General features: G+C 33.1%; 2 long non-coding RNA genes across 2 annotated transcripts; both read left to right on the top strand.

The window, feature by feature from the left end:
• Positions 1-555: 555 nt before the first annotated feature.
• On the top strand, positions 556-1518 carry LOC107596446 (uncharacterized). The gene is made up of 3 exons (XR_001610365.1): positions 556-602; positions 1217-1356; positions 1433-1518. It is a non-coding gene; the product is annotated as an uncharacterized lncRNA (long non-coding RNA).
• Positions 1519-3998: 2480 nt separating this feature from the next.
• On the top strand, positions 3999-4313 carry LOC107596447 (uncharacterized). The gene is made up of 2 exons (XR_001610366.1): positions 3999-4151; positions 4228-4313. It is a non-coding gene; the product is annotated as an uncharacterized lncRNA (long non-coding RNA).
• The last annotated feature ends 203 nt before the right edge of the window (positions 4314-4516 follow it).

The raw sequence follows: 4516 nt of genomic DNA on the forward strand, positions 1-4516 counted from the left end.
GTGAAAAATTTACATCACATGGTTTTTCTAATCACTTTATCACCAGTTATTTGTGCTAGCTCTATATGTTTTTCCATTGAACTAAGTGTACTATTACCCACCAGAAAGGTCTTCATTTACTTTATAGTGATGAACTTTTGCTGCATCACCCATGGAAAGCAAAGAGTTCCACAAATCCACACGATCTTCTGATATGAGCACCACCTTCAGAGCTTTGAAAGGATTACAGCGAGGATGCCTGAGGACAGAGAAAAAAAAAATTATTCATAAAAGAGAACTCAAGCTTGCAAGACTGTTCAGATAGGCAGTAAAAACAAATGTTCTGTTGTTTGTAGTCTGAATAGCAATCCAAATCAATTCCATATGTAATAATTATAATAATAATAATGCAGTTTTTGTAACAGCCTTATCACACTCAAAATTCTACAGTACAATATAAAAGTAAATATAAGTACTTATGTAAACATAAAACAAGTATAATAACAGCATAAGATTAATATGAATTTTTAATCATTTCATAAAACAGAGTTGGAGAATTTCTGAAATCAGTTTTTAGGCCTCTGGATGAAAGAGGAGCAGCGCAGCTGGATATTCTTGTGAAGGTAGCTTTGCTTTGTGTGAATTGATTTCAGAATTATTCCAAATGCAAGATTGTATTTATGGAAGCCCATTTCTGCCTCATGAAGGGGGAAAAAATTGGTTAATCAAAATGTATACAAAAAAAGTTGATTGACAAAATTTTCAAAAATTTTGAATTATGAATTCATTGTGAAAGTAAAAACTGAGCTACTAAGTGAAATGTCAATTGACAGTCATAATTATGCTATAAAATTATGAGAAGTCAGTTATGACTTTTGAAATTAGGAGATACTAAGTTAAAAAGTCTAAATTATGACAAGTGGAAATTGAGATAAAACTGTCAATGTCTGTCAATCATGGCAGTTGAAAGTGAGATACTAAGTAAAGTCAAAATTATGACACAAAAAGTCAAAATATGGTTTTTGTCATAAATATGATTTACAAAGTATTTTGATATGAAATGGGCTTCCATAAATACAATCTTGGATTTGGAATCATTTTAAAATCAAACCTTATGTCATAATAATTATAAGGTGTCAAACAAAAAGGTCAGCTTTTTATTTCAGTTTCAACATTTTTATCTCATGATTTACCAAAGTATGATTTTTTTATTTTATGTGTGTGTATTACTTGTCAGGGTTTTAGTCGTCAATCATTCCTGCTCTTCAAGATTCTTTCCAGTGTGCGTAACCACCAGATAAACTCTGACTTGGCACAGCTGCTGTTACGACTCGACTACAACAAATACTACACACAGGCAGGAGGCACGCTGGGAAGGTAGGCATGAGTAATGCTGTGTATTATTAAGCTGATTCATGTAAAAATGTAACTTGTGTTGTTTGTTATCCTACAGTTTTGGGCTATAATGCAGCGCCTGAAGATCTGAGGCAAACTTCACACAATGGTGCATTTCAGCTTATTAAAGCATGCCTAATACAATAAGTGTGTTGATTTGTATATTTAAATTATTGTAAGACAGGACTCTTGTCATTGTCACAATTTGTGTCCTGCTTTTTCTGCACTCTCATCTATCTTAAACCAAGACATTTTAGAGAAGTAAATCTATTCCTTGAACGTGAACACTTAAAATTTGTAAATACCATATGCTTTATGTAATAAAACAGACAAGTGAAACAATCACATTTTTTTTATTTCATAAAAACTATGTACAGTAAAATGCATGCACTAAAACACAGAGGACATTTAAAAGACATGTGAGAAGACACCAGAGGAATGATGGTTTATGTGGAAGGGTTGTGACAGAATTCAGAGTTGCTGTCATAGCTGAGGCACTTTCCACAGATCAAGCTCTGAATCAGCCACTCCAGAGAGACAACAGGCATGTCCGGGGCCATACGTTTCAGTTCCTCAGATGGACATGCAGATGCTGTCACTGCCAGGTCAAACTTCACATTTGGAATGTCTGTGAAAAATTTACATCACATGGTTTTTCTAATCACTTTATCACCAGTTATTTGTGCTAGCTCTATATGTTTTTCCATTGAACTAAGTGTACTATTACCCACCAGAAAGGTCTTCATTTACTTTATAGTGATGAACTTTTGCTGCATCACCCATGGAAAGCAAAGAGTTCCACAAATCCACACGATCTTCTGATATGAGCACCACCTTCAGAGCTTTGAAAGGATTACAGCGAGGATGCCTGAGGACAGAGAAAAAAAAAATTATTCATAAAAGAGAACTCAAGCTTGCAAGACTGTTCAGATAGGCAGTAAAAACAAATGTTCTGTTGTTTGTAGTCTGAATAGCAATCCAAATCAATTCCATATGTAATAATTATAATGCAGTTTTTGTAACAGCCTTATCACACTCAAAATTCTACAGTACAATATAAAAGTAAATATAAGTACTTACGTATGTAAACATAAAGCAAGTATAATGACAGCATAAGATTAATATGAATTTTTGGTTGTGACAGAATTCAGAGTTGCTGTCATAGCTGAGGCACTTTCCACAGATCAAGCTCTGAATCAGCCACTCCAGAGAGACAACAGGCATGTCCGGGGCCATACGTTTCAGTTCCTCAGATGGACATGCAGATGCTGTCACTGCCAGGTCAAACTTCACATTTGGAATGTCTGTGAAAAATTTACATCACATGGTTTTTCTAATCACTTTATCACCAGTTATTTGTGCTAGCTCTATATGTTTTTCCATTGAACTAAGTGTACTATTACCCACCAGAAAGGTCTTCATTTACTTTATAGTGATGAACTTTTGCTGCATCACCCATGGAAAGCAAAGAGTTCCACAAATCCACACGATCTTCCGATATGAGCACCACCTTCAGAGCTTTGAAAGGATTACAGCGAGGATGCCTGAGGACAGAGAAAAAAAAAATTATTCATAAAAGAGAACTCAAGCTTGCAAGACTGTTCAGATAGGCAGTAAAAACAAATGTTCTGTTGTTTGTAGTCTGAATAGCAATCCAAATCAATTCCATATGTAATAATTATAATAATAATAATGCAGTTTTTGTAACAGCCTTATCACACTCAAAATTCTACAGTACAATATAAAAGTAAATATAAGTACTTATGTAAACATAAAACAAGTATAATAACAGCATAAGATTAATATGAATTTTTAATCATTTCATAAAACAGAGTTGGAGAATTTCTGAAATCAGTTTTTAAATCTTCAGGAAGGTGGTTTATAATTTAATCAATCAGATTTTGGTAAATGCGATTTGATCTGAACAGTCAAATTAGATTAAGTATTTTTCTCTCAATATTTGAGACATGACCAGTCAAATGAAGTACTGTCTACAGCACTGTATGAATTCACTTATTTAAATCATTTAATAAATTACATTTATTGAAAGCAGTTAAAAAAAAAGTGTAAAACAGTACAGGGCTTCATTCAGCTCTGCCTCATGAAGGGGGAAAAAATTGGTTAATCAAAATGTATACAAAAAAAGTTGATTGACAAAATTTTCAAAAATTTTGAATTATGAATTCATTGTGAAAGTAAAAACTGAGCTACTAAGTGAAATGTCAATTGACAGTCATAATTATGCTATAAAATTATGAGAAGTCAGTTATGACTTTTGAAATTAGGAGATACTAAGTTAAAAAGTCTAAATTATGACAAGTGGAAATTGAGATAAAACTGTCAATGTCTGTCAATCATGGCAGTTGAAAGTGAGATACTAAGTAAAGTCAAAATTATGACACAAAAAGTCAAAATATGGTTTTTGTCATAAATATGATTTACAAAGTATTTTGATATGAAATGGGCTTCCATAAATACAATCTTGGATTTGGAATCATTTTAAAATCAAACCTTATGTCATAATAATTATAAGGTGTCAAACAAAAAGGTCAGCTTTTTATTTCAGTTTCAACATTTTTATCTCATGATTTACCAAAGTATGATTTTTTTATTTTATGTGTGTGTATTACTTGTCAGGGTTTTAGTCGTCAATCATTCCTGCTCTTCAAGATTCTTTCCAGTGTGCGTAACCACCAGATAAACTCTGACTTGGCACAGCTGCTGTTACGACTCGACTACAACAAATACTACACACAGGCAGGAGGCACGCTGGGAAGGTAGGCATGAGTAATGCTGTGTATTATTAAGCTGATTCATGTAAAAATGTAACTTGTGTTGTTTGTTATCCTACAGTTTTGGGCTATAATGCAGCGCCTGAAGATCTGAGGCAAACTTCACACAATGGTGCATTTCAGCTTATTAAAGCATGCCTAATACAATAAGTGTGTTGATTTGTATATTTAAATTATTGTAAGACAGGACTCTTGTCATTGTCACAATTTGTGTCCTGCTTTTTCTGCACTCTCATCTATCTTAAACCAAGACATTTTAGAGAAGTAAATCTATTCCTTGAACGTGAACACTTAAAATTTGTAAATACCATATGCTTTATGTAATAAAACAGACAAGTGAAACAATCACA

This window comes from Sinocyclocheilus grahami, unplaced genomic scaffold (assembly GCF_001515645.1).
Source record: "Sinocyclocheilus grahami isolate Dianchi unplaced genomic scaffold, SAMN03320097.WGS_v1.1 scaffold219.1, whole genome shotgun sequence".
NCBI lineage: Eukaryota > Metazoa > Chordata > Actinopteri > Cypriniformes > Cyprinidae > Sinocyclocheilus > Sinocyclocheilus grahami.